At 43.0% G+C, this 11,483-nt stretch overlaps 1 pseudogene; it reads right to left on the minus strand.

Annotated features, from left to right (window-relative positions):
- Window positions 1-10,605: 10,605 nt before the first annotated feature.
- Psmb3-ps2 (proteasome 20S subunit beta 3, pseudogene 2) lies at window positions 10,606-11,222 on the minus strand (annotated as a pseudogene).
- Window positions 11,223-11,483: the final 261 nt, after the last annotated feature.

Genomic DNA, 11,483 nt, shown 5'->3' on the forward strand with positions numbered 1-11,483 from the left:
CCTCAATAGGTTACATATTTGAAGTAAATCAAGTCAAGATGACTGGATACCTACTATGTATAGGACAAGACTAGGAACCTTGTTAAACATTATTTCTTATTCAATACATGACACTTTTTAAAAAAACAAGTGCCAATCAATATTTGTTTTCTGGTCATTAAACGACGGAAGTTCTTTCAGTGTACCCTGTAATCACACCTAAGTATTTACTCTCTCTGGAGCTTAATGAAACATTTTTGATACCGACTATCGAGAAAGTGGACTGTACAAATGTCTCCCTCTGATAACATGGCTCCAGGACTCAGCAAAGTTTCCACCAACTCCCCGCTGCCTTCCTCCCTACCTGACTGAAGGAACATGGAGTCATTTCAAAGACGAAGACCAAGGTGACGGTCCTTGCCCTTCTCACATGAATCCTTCACAGGCCTTTGGGCTAGGCTTTGTGACTACTTTCTCTACGGTGGCCTCTTAGCATACCAAGCCTTTTCTGTCACTCCTGAGGACACCGAAGCCTGCAGGGAAGAGACATGTGTGTGGTCACGGTTCCAATGCAGTGCTGTACTGACGCTGCGGTGCTAGTCTGAGCCTCTCGCCTTGTCTTTGCCTCCTGTTCATTTATATCACCTTCATTTTTCTGACTTCTGGATAAACTCTGTCTCCTTTCACCTTGAGCTTTTACATACAGGCTGTTTTTTCCATGTGCAGTCTCATGATCTCCCTATGTCAGCCTTGGCTATTCCTCTACACTAAGTCACTGATAGACCCTTCAGTAGCAGCTAAATCAGAGTTTCCTTTGGAGGTAGACTTCCCAATGCTTGAGCCTGAGGTAGCCACCCTTTGAGTGCATTCTATTATTATCTATCACTGAGGTCAGTCAATTCCAGCATGCCCTAGCCTCCAGTAATATCATCAAGATCACTGGCACACTGCAGACTCAGTGAGATCAAGACCTCCACGATGCTCCTGGAGCATTGATGGTGTTTAGTGCCATATTGGGCACTCACTGAATGGAGTATAAATAACGAAATGTGTAAATGGGCCACAGTCCTCTCTTACCAAATTGAGTGTTTGAGGGAGAATGCCATTGATGAATTGGGACCCATGTGTGCCAATGAAGGACTGGTGAAGAGGATGGCTATCTGCCCCCCAAAACTAAGCCTTTCCTCTTGGCTACTTGTCTTCATATCTAGGATGTTTACTCTTTTTTATTTTAATTTCAGAATTCTAGAGAGGGTTACAAGAAAGCCATGAGTAATTTAGGGAAGAAATGCTTAAAAGAACCCTGCCAAACAGTCTCTCTCAAGGGAGTTGGAGAATGCCTGTAACTGGCTCATTATGACTCTCAACAGAGCTGAGTCTACTTTGTGGAGGTTTGGTCTGTTGCTGTGTATAGTAATGCTAATACCAGCCCTCAAGATCTGGTTTTCCCCCTCCTCCAATAAGGAGATCCTCACATTCACCAGGTGATGCTATGTGACCTTCCCCCCTCCACAACTTATCCCTGATTGGTCAATAAAGATGCCTACAGCCTGTAGCTGGGCAGAAGAGAGGTAGGTGGGGTTTTGGTTCCCAAGGGTTGGGGTCTGAGGAAGAGACCATGAGGAGAGAGAAGAAAGATGCCAGAGAGTAGTTGGATCAAGGGAGCATGGCCATGAGAGGTGACCAGTTGCAGTAGGAATGGCCTGGGCAGAACATGGCAAGTTTTATCTCAGGGTTACTGACCCAGAAGTAGACAGAATAGCATAGAGGAGTTGCTATCTGCCCAGCTCTAGCGGTTTTAAGGCTTATTATACACATGAAGGTTTTGTGTCTTTTATTTAGGAATGGAATGATCTAAAGTGGGGTAGAAACCCCCAAATAATATTTACCACAACACTACTTACTTGTTTTATATTTATTTGTTGGTTTACTTATCCTCTCCCCTTCTGTGTGCACACAAACATGTGGAAGACACATATGGAAGACAAAAATAACTTACAAGACTCAGTTCTTTCCTTCTACCATGTGGGTCTCAAGGACTGAACAAAAGCTGTAAGGCTAGGCAGGAAGTACCTTTATCTACTAAGCCTCCTCGCTGGCCTGAGTTGATTCTTATATTGACAAGTATGCCTGGCCGATAAATAATTATTTTCTAATTAAAAAAACTCCCAGCAGATGACCAGTTAGGTCTTTGTTCTAATGCAATGATATGTTAAAGCTCACATTAGAAAGGAAAGAAGAGGATGTTCTCTTTTTAGCACAACTACATGCCAAAAGCTCCCAAAGGTTGTCAGCTCACAGCCTTAGCAGAGATTTGACTTGCCAGGATGTCTCTTCGGCGAGCTAGCTGACATATCATCTTGAGTGGCTTTGCTGACAAAACTTTAGGTTTGGAGGTAGACTGTAGAGGGTGGTCGTTGAGTCTAGAGTAGCTAGACTCTGGAGGTAAATGATACTGAACTGTGGTATCTCCTGTGGACTAAAGCTCTTGCCCTTGAGATGTGTTTCACAGTCCTGATGACTGAACTCCACAGCGGTCCCTTCAAAGGCCAGAGCTAATGTAAATTGCAAGACTACAGCAGGACTTGCTGAAACGGCTGTCTCTTAGCTTAGGTATACTTGAGAAATAAGCAACACCCCCACTATACCCCCACTTAAGTGACATTCCTGAACTAGCCATCCATGTCCTCATCTGTAAAAGGACAGATTTGCACAAAGTCACCACCAAAGTCCACCTTACTTTTAAAACTCTTTGCTTTTATTAGCAAAGTCCCCAGCTTCTCTCTTGGAGAATTTATTCTAAAACACAAGTTGCCCTGTCTATGTGGACATGTTTACAAGTTCTCCGAAGGAGAAACCAGAGAGCAGCTCAGTAGAATAAAGTGGCTTGTTTCTTAAGACATTGTATGACTAGAGTTTAATCCCTGGGAGCCAATTGCCACAAGTTGTTTTCTGACCTCCACATGTACATTGTGGCACAGGAACACACACAGAGCACCCATATACACACAGGAAATACATAAATAGTAAATACATTAAAGTTATTTAAAAAGAATTCCCAAAGAAGCAGGTCCATAAAATGTCAGCTTCCAGGCTAGAGAGGCCTGGCCACCCAGGTCAATTGATTTTGCACATGAAACAGCTGCTAGCCCTACACAGGAAACCCCTGTTTCCTGCAAAGTCCACCCACATGTCTGTAAGGGGTTCAGTTTACTCCATGGTTTCTGGGTGTCTTAAGCCCTGCCTTGTGCTTTCTGACTAGGTCTGGCCTGCTCTTTACCTTACTCTGCCCTAAACAGCAGGTCTTCCGACAAGTCATGTAGAGCCTTGCATGTGACCCTGGAACATGTAGATTAGGATAACTTTTCCTCCTTTGTAATTGTCTGTGAGGCCCCAAGCAGGGATTCTCAGATAACCTGACACAAAATTTAGAGAAAGAACAATGTTAATGCTTGCTAAGCCAGGGGCAGGCACTCAGGTGGCTCCTCTGAGAACACTAGAGCATGGCCCATGTGGTCCCCCTCGGATGCCTTCATCCTTCTGGTCATTGGCTTTTGTCACTGTTCAGTGCTTCTACTTCCGCCTTGGCTGTTGGACAAGTCCTCTCTAAAAATATGGGGCTTATGCCTTGGTTCACTAGGCTTGCTCCAGCATATCTGGGTTTTAATGATGAATGGGACACAGCAAATGTTTGAGGGAAGGGTCAGCTCTGTAAAGATTTTTGAAGTCTTGGCAGCTTAGTGATGGTTTCTTTGTCAGATACAAAGTCTGAGAAGTCGCTTCTGCTTCACGGTGTTTCTTAAGTAATAAGACAGTCAGTCTTCCTCATTTAGCTGTAGGCTTAGGTTGTATATAGTGCTAGGGTTTGATAAGATTTAGGGGTGTCTTCATGTGTAGAAGCTTGGGTACCTGGTATTACAGACTTGTGGTGGTAAGGCCTGAGGGAGACAATTAGGTTATTATTGGGTAAGTTACCTTCAGATGAGATTAATGTAGCTTTTGAGGGACTCTGCTTAGCTTCTGTTAGAGTAAGGTATCATGGGGGAAAGAAACCTATCCATGGTCTGGCTTTTCTTCTCAGTATGCAGTCTTCATCACATACATATTGCTAGCTATGTGCCATTTCTCATAGAGTGATATAGCTCAGAAGGTCCTCAGAAGAGGGGAGCAGAAGTTGGTAACGTGTTCTTCAATCTTCATGACTGTGAACTAAAGCAATCTTTTAAGTTAAAAGGTGCCCAGCTTTAGGTAATTTTCTTTAGACAGAGAAAAATAGATGCTCCCCATTAGTAGTCGGTAGGCATTCAGAGAAGATCTGCAAAGTATCGTCTTCCCCCTGTAATAATAAGAATGAATTGTGGGAGATGGCCCAGGTTTCAGGAGCACTACCAGTTCTAGAAAAGAAGGGGAGGGGAGGAAGGGCTATGATTTTTGACAGGTCAAATGGGGCATCTTCAAATTCATTTGGGCTAAATCACTGTTCTAAGCACAGGAGACAGTGGTGAACAAGACATAAAGAAAGCCCAGACACCCAGTGGGCTGTGGGGTGGATGAGGTCTTGCTCCTAGACCCCAGAGCCACCCACAGAACGGGTGTTACTTGACACTGTGATGTTGAAAGACAACAAAATGTGCAGAATCTCCCAGCTCAGCATTCCACAAGGGATAGCACCAAGCCTTGGCAGATGTTGCCCTAGGGAGCTGCACACATCAGGGAGCTTGTCGAAGAAAAAGCTCTGGGTGATGAGGGAAGTAAGAGCATATTTTGGGGGAGGGAGGATGGGAGACTGGAAATCACCCTTGTTGGGAGTTCTTAAAGGAGGAACTGGAACCAGTCTGTGACCTGTACCTTTTCAACAAAATAAAATCAAAAGCAAATATAACAACTATCCTCTCATTCTCCTGCATTTCAAATATATATGATAGATATATTTTTTCTTGGAGTTGGAGAAAGGGCCTTATAAAACATAGATGGCTAGAACTTTCCATGGAGACTAGAGTGGCCTCAAACTTCCAATGGTATTCCTTCCTCCAGAATTCTGGGATTGCAGGCATGCACTGCTGCCTGGGCTGCTCCATGCATTGGATTTTATGATTATAGTGTTACTAGACATTTTTCTCCATAGGCACAGTTGATGAGGTTGATTATTAGGTCAGCCCCTCTGACAGACTAGATAGATTTTCCTCTTGGCCTTTGATGAAATGTGACAAGAACACAGGTGACCTGGTGATTGGTGTAGTATCATTAAAGATCCTGAGATTAGTCCCCAACTCTACCAGATGTGAAGAGAAGGTCAGCAGCTAGGACTTTCCCAGCTACTGAGAGCCACCACTCTCTACAAGAGCAGAAGATGAGAAGTACCTTCTCTTCTTAGAAATGCCCTTTGCTGTCTTATGTGGAGGTGTTCTTATGCCCATATTCAGAAGAAGAAAAAAAAATCATTCAGAGTTCAGAGTAAAACCCAAGTTTTCTTAATCTAAAATCCCCTGAGAACAAGCAAAGTCTAAAACAGTGATAAAAACCAGCTTCCCCTGCCCAGTTAGTCATTTCCCACTGGTTCCCTCACCACTGGGCACTGAACTGGGGTTCTTTATTGGCAAGAACCTCATTATGGTAGTGGGCAGGTTGAGTATGGAAGTTTGCATGTTTATCAGCCACATCCTTTCTTTTCCCTTTTCTTTGTACTTGGACAGACACACAAGCACACACACATGCATACATATATACACTCGAGCACATACAAATCTTCAGAGCAATGAGTCCTTTGGAAGACATGGAGGAACAGAAAGAGTAAGGGATTTGTACCAAGTGGCTTAGCTCCTGCATGACAGGAATGGGTTTACGCTAGGAAACAGAGCCTGACCTCCTGACTACTATTGTATGGTCCCTCGTACGATATTAATATGGTTAATATGTAAGATCCACTGGGCTTCTCAAAATAGCGCTCAGTGGGTAAAAATAGAAGAATCAAAGTTCAGTAAAATCACTTAAAACAATGAGCATGCTGTAACATCCAGCATTTGTGCCCACTACATCTCCTTCAACAGATGCATTTATTATCTAGGAATATAGTTCCATGGTAGGTACTTGCCTGTGCTTGAGGGTTCAATCCTGAGGACCACAGAACAAGAGCATCTTGTTGGAATGAATCCTAATGGGTCTTGGAAAAGGAAGCGATGAGGAATCCATAGAATACAGCAAATTCACAGCACAGTCCAGTGACAGCACAATGGTACTCATAGCTGCAAACAGGAGACAGAACTTCCTGACCTGAGCACCCCACTCAGACTCCAGGATGGACACTTTGCATATGACATCATTGGCTTTCATCTTCTCAACAAGAAACTACAGCGAGGCTGGAAAGACAGCTCAGCAGTCAAGAGCACTGGCTGCTCTTGCTGAGGACCCAGGTTCAGTTCTCGGCACCCACATGGAGGCTCATAATTACCTGTAACTCCAGTTCTAGGGCATCTGATGTCCTCCTCTGGCCTCTGTGGCTACCAGGCACACATAGAGTACATAAGCATGCCGGCAGGTAAACATTTAAGGCTTGTGTAATCCCTTCACTGTTCTCCTCCAACTTGGGGTATTTATGTCGTCTTTAACTTACATATCTTGTTAAAATCCACCTCTCTCCACAAACTATTATCTCAGCTTATGTTAACCCAGACTTAATTCAAAACATCAGGACACGGAAGTAACCTTTTTGCAGACACTTTGATGCAGTGTTTAAATCGAAAAAAGCAGGAAAAAAAAGCTGGTTAAATGCCTGCAGCCATATTTAAAAATCTGTTGACTGTCTGTGTTCTGTGAATTCTTTATATTCCCCAATTGAAAAAAGTGTCACTGCCATCACTGAGGAGTCACATTTAGTTGTGAAAAAGTTGTAAGGAGAGGTAACTCCTTCAAGAAGCCCACGCCCACTCCTGGACGTGGCTTCTCCTTTTCATGAGCATCTTCCTGTCTTCATGAGCATGAAGACTCTCATGAGCTTAAGTTTGCACTGAAACTTGTTCTTAATAAACGCCAGTCTGCTTTGTCGTCTGCGCTGATCAATTCTGAAACTCTTTTCAAGATTGAGTCATGAACCCTAGCTGCTTCACCTCATGGAAGTCACTGCTGCAGGCAGCTGTGTGCTAATGTTTGGTGTTTCTGCTACTCTTGACGTTTTTTCTTTTTAGTAGCCTATATAGGAACATCTCTGAAGCATTATTATACTCACAGCCTTAAATATATCCTGAAGGAAAGTTCTCTTACACCCGGGAGCTGGCAGAAGACCTAAAGCTCTCTTCAAGCACAGTGAGGAGAGAGCGCTTAACTTTTATTTTTAATTTATCTATTTTTACTTTATGTGCATTGGTGTTTTGCCTGCATGTATGTCTGTCTGAGAAGGTCGGATCTTGTAGTTACAGACAGTTGTGACATGTGGTTGCTGGGGTTTGAACCCAGGTTCTTTGGAAGAGTAGTTAGCACCCTTAACCACTGAGCTCTCTCTCCAGTCGTGATAGCTTAACCTCTTAAGTCAAGGTTCTACTGCAAGCTTGGACTTTCTCATGCTTTCCTCTGGTCTCTGGAAAGGCTGTGTCTATGTCCCTACTCAGATATAAAGATGCCTCAGAACTCAGGCTTTAGCTATTATCAACCCTTCTGGTCCAGGGATCAAAGTCTCAGAGTGCAGAATTGAGGCAGAAGAGAAAGACGGAAAAATTAAGGGGAGATGGGAGGGAAAGGAGTCAAGTTAGTCTCCAGACTAGAGAGTCAAGGCTTCCTACGTGCTTAACGTTTGCAGTGAAGACTGTTTACACAGAGAAGGTAATCCATTTACATGTAGATATTTCAAACAGAAATGTGAGGACAGTAATAAGCCTGTTTGAGGCTTAATCTTAACCACTCTCCTCTTCTGACTGTAAAACTGTGAGTTTTTTCTGAGTATTTTTACAAACAAGATTATACATTTTATTTACAGCAAAACACATTTTACTTACCCTGCGACTTGATATAGTAAGGATTCCTTGCACTCTTGTGACCTGTAAAACCATTCTTTGATCGCATTTATTGGAAAAGAAAGGGGGCAGGGCATTCCACAGAAGCCTTTAAACAGTAACTTTGGAAGTTATTATAGAAGCCACAGCCATTGTATGTTGGCTACTGCAAAGAAACTCACACCACACCTGGGTTTGTAGTATCCTCAGGAATCACCTCCCCATCCCCAAGCATGTCCATGTTTAAATCTCTGAACAACACTTTCACAACCAATCAGAATGTAAAGAACAAGTGATGCTGGGAGGTCCAGCCCAAAGTAATCTATCTACAGCACAACTCATGCACCTGAGGCTGAGAAACACAGCTAGGGAACCAGGAAGTCAGCTGTGAGATTGCATCTCTTGGGAATACCCGGACGACACACATACGGGAAGTCTCAGCAATATGGCTGCCTAAACATGGCCTGCACAAAGAGGATACCAACAGAACATGAACATGGAAGGGGGAAATCTCACCTCAACCCTAGACAGAATTACAGGCAACTAAAGAGTGCTGAGAGCAGGAGAAATAGTGCTCCCAGAGGAGGTCAGATCGGTTATCCAAAACCAAGTGGTCAGCCCTAAAACCGCATACATTCAAGGAACATTACACAGACTGAGCAGACTGTATTTATATATTTAGGAATGCATATACAGTTATGAAACAATAATTAGAGAAAAAGAGGCCAGACTCTATGAATCTGAGAACAAAGTGGGGTGGAAGGATTGGAGGGGGGGGGGGAAAGGGAAAATAATGCAATTACATTTTAATTTCAAAAGAAAATTTCAAAAATGTGTAATAAACTACTATTTCGATTTAAAAATACTAAAAGTTAACTGATTCCTTGTTATTTTTTTTTTACCTAGTTTCCCAAGCATTAACATTTATGAGCCTATAGGACAATACCAAAGCCAGCAAACTGACAAAGCTACCCTGCACCATTGCTGTTCCCAGTTTACATGGGCTCTTTACCTCTTACCTCTTGTACAGGGTCACGTACTCACTCCCTGGGTGAAGACAGAGCGCAGCACCACCACTCACTCAAGCTATCCTATTAAGACCACCCCCAGCTCCTTTTTTTTTAAACTTGAGTATTTCTTATTTCCATTTCGAATGTTATTCCCTTTCCCGGTTTCCGGGCCAACATCCCCCTAATCCCTCCCCCTCCCTTTCTTTATGGGTGTTTCCCTCCCCATCCTCCCCCAATTACTGCCCTCCCCCCAACAATGACGTTCACTGGGGGTTCAGTCTTGGCAGGACCAAGGGCTTCCCCTTCCACTGGTGCTCTTACTAGGTTACTCATTGCTAGTTATGCAGTTGGAGCCCAGGGTCAGTCCATGTATAGTCTTTGGGTAGTGGCTTTGTCTCTGGAAGCTCTGGTTGGTTGGCATTGTTGTTCATATGGGGTCTCGAGCCCCTTCAAGCTCTTCCAGTTCTTTCTCTGATTCCTTCAACGGGGGTCCTGTTCTCAGTTCAGTGGTTTGCTGCTGGCATTCGCCTCTGTATTTGCTGTATTCTGGCTGTGTCTCTCAGGAGAGATCTACATCCGGTTCCTGTCAGCCTGCATTTCTTTGCTTCATCCATCTTGTCTAATTGGGTGGCTGTATATGTATGGGCCACATGTCCCAGCTCCTTCTTACCATGGTTTTTTAGTCACCCAATCTATGATTAATATTTTTTGTTTTGAATTTTTATCATTTTAGAAATGCTATGTAAATGAAATCACCAATATCTAATACTATGAGGGTTGTATGGATCAATGATTTGTTCTTTTTTTTTTTACTAAGTAATATTTACCAGTGTCTGTGTGTGTGTGTGTGTGTGTGTGTGTGTGTGCATGTGTGCATGTGTGTGTTTGCCTGTGTGTGTTTTTGTGTGATAATTTATTTTTTTGTCTACTTGCTGAAGACCATCTAGGCTAGTTGCAAGTTGGAAACTTTTATTAAAAACAGCTGCAAACATTCATATATAGTTTTCCTTTGGACATAACCTTTTATTTCTCTAAAAATAATACCTAAGAGTATAACTGCTAGCCTACATGATAGCTGGAGGTTTAGTTACACAGGAAATAGTCAAATTGTTTCCCCAAGTAAGCGCACCATTTTCATAATGGTGCCTACAGTGTTTGGATGATCCATTCTCTCCTCATGACCCCCAGCACTTGGAGTTGTTGCCTTTTTAGTCTAAGTAACAGCAGCGATTGCTTCCCCTTCGGATTTTAATATGCATTCCTTAGAGGGTGATGCTACTGAATACGTACTATCTGGAGGCCCTCTTCAGTGACATAGCCACTCATATCTTTCATTGTTTTTCTTATTGTGTTGCTGGTTTTTGTTTTTAGAATCAGTCTCTGAGATTTAGCCTGTAGTTTATCTTCTCACCCAATTTACATGGACCTTTTCAGTGCAAAAGTTTGTCTTATAATTTTAAAAAGGCACTTAGAAGAATAAAAGTAACCATGCTTATTGTTTCTTACAGTAACTTAGCATGTATTATTCTTTCTTTTCTTTTCTTTTCTTTTTAATGAAAGGCAGTTTTACTAAAAAGAAAAACAACAAAAGGGAGATGGGGCCAGAGCACAGGTTAGTCCATCTAGAGCACAGGTTAGTCCATCCGGGCCTCCAGGGTCCTGGTGGTGATCTTGTCTTTTTCAGTGATGTGGACAATGGCATCCATGCCTGATATGGCATCCTGGTCCACAGCATTCAGCATGGCCTGAGAAATTGTTTCAAACAGGGGTTCTGGATCCATGTTGGGCTCCCAGAGAGACTCACATATCCCATACATTTATTTGGAGCAGCTACCATTGACTATGAAATCATCAGCCACCATGGGACAGCCAATGAGGTCCAGAGAACAAACAAAGGGCTTAAAGACCTTTGGGTTCAAGCCAGCAATGACAGGTTCTGTGTAGAAGGGACCAAACACTTTCTCATACAAGAGGTTGACCACCATGCTCATGAGGGTGTAAGACTTGATCTGCCAACCTTCCTTCAGCTCATACAGGTTCAGTTGGAACTTGAGATGCTGGGCAACTGTCTAGACATTAGTGGTCAGGCCAGCTAGGCCTATGTAGAGCCTATGACCCATGGTAAAGATCTTATGGAAGTCTGTGGACACCATCTGGGCCTGATCCTTAAATGCCTGTCTATAGCGATGGCCACACAATTCTTTCCCTTCATGGCCATAACAGTCCGTCCATTATAGGACATAATGGACATGACTGCTCTGTAGTAGGAGCCCGATCTCCACTGCATTCCCTGTCGCATGTATTATCCTTTAAAGTGTTCTAGTTTCTCTTTTCTATGACTGGAGAATAAAGAGAAATTGTATACCAAGAGAGATTATTTGGAAATAGTTTCAGGTGTGAATGAGAAGAGAGTTTGGGTGAATTTTCACACCCTGTCTCTTCTTTAGCAGAGCTCACAATGAAGAACTTCTCTCACAGACTGAGAACATAGATGTAACTTCAGGAGAGAAAG

This window comes from Rattus norvegicus, chromosome 4 (genome assembly GCF_036323735.1).
Source record: "Rattus norvegicus strain BN/NHsdMcwi chromosome 4, GRCr8, whole genome shotgun sequence".
Classification (NCBI taxonomy): domain Eukaryota; kingdom Metazoa; phylum Chordata; class Mammalia; order Rodentia; family Muridae; genus Rattus; species Rattus norvegicus.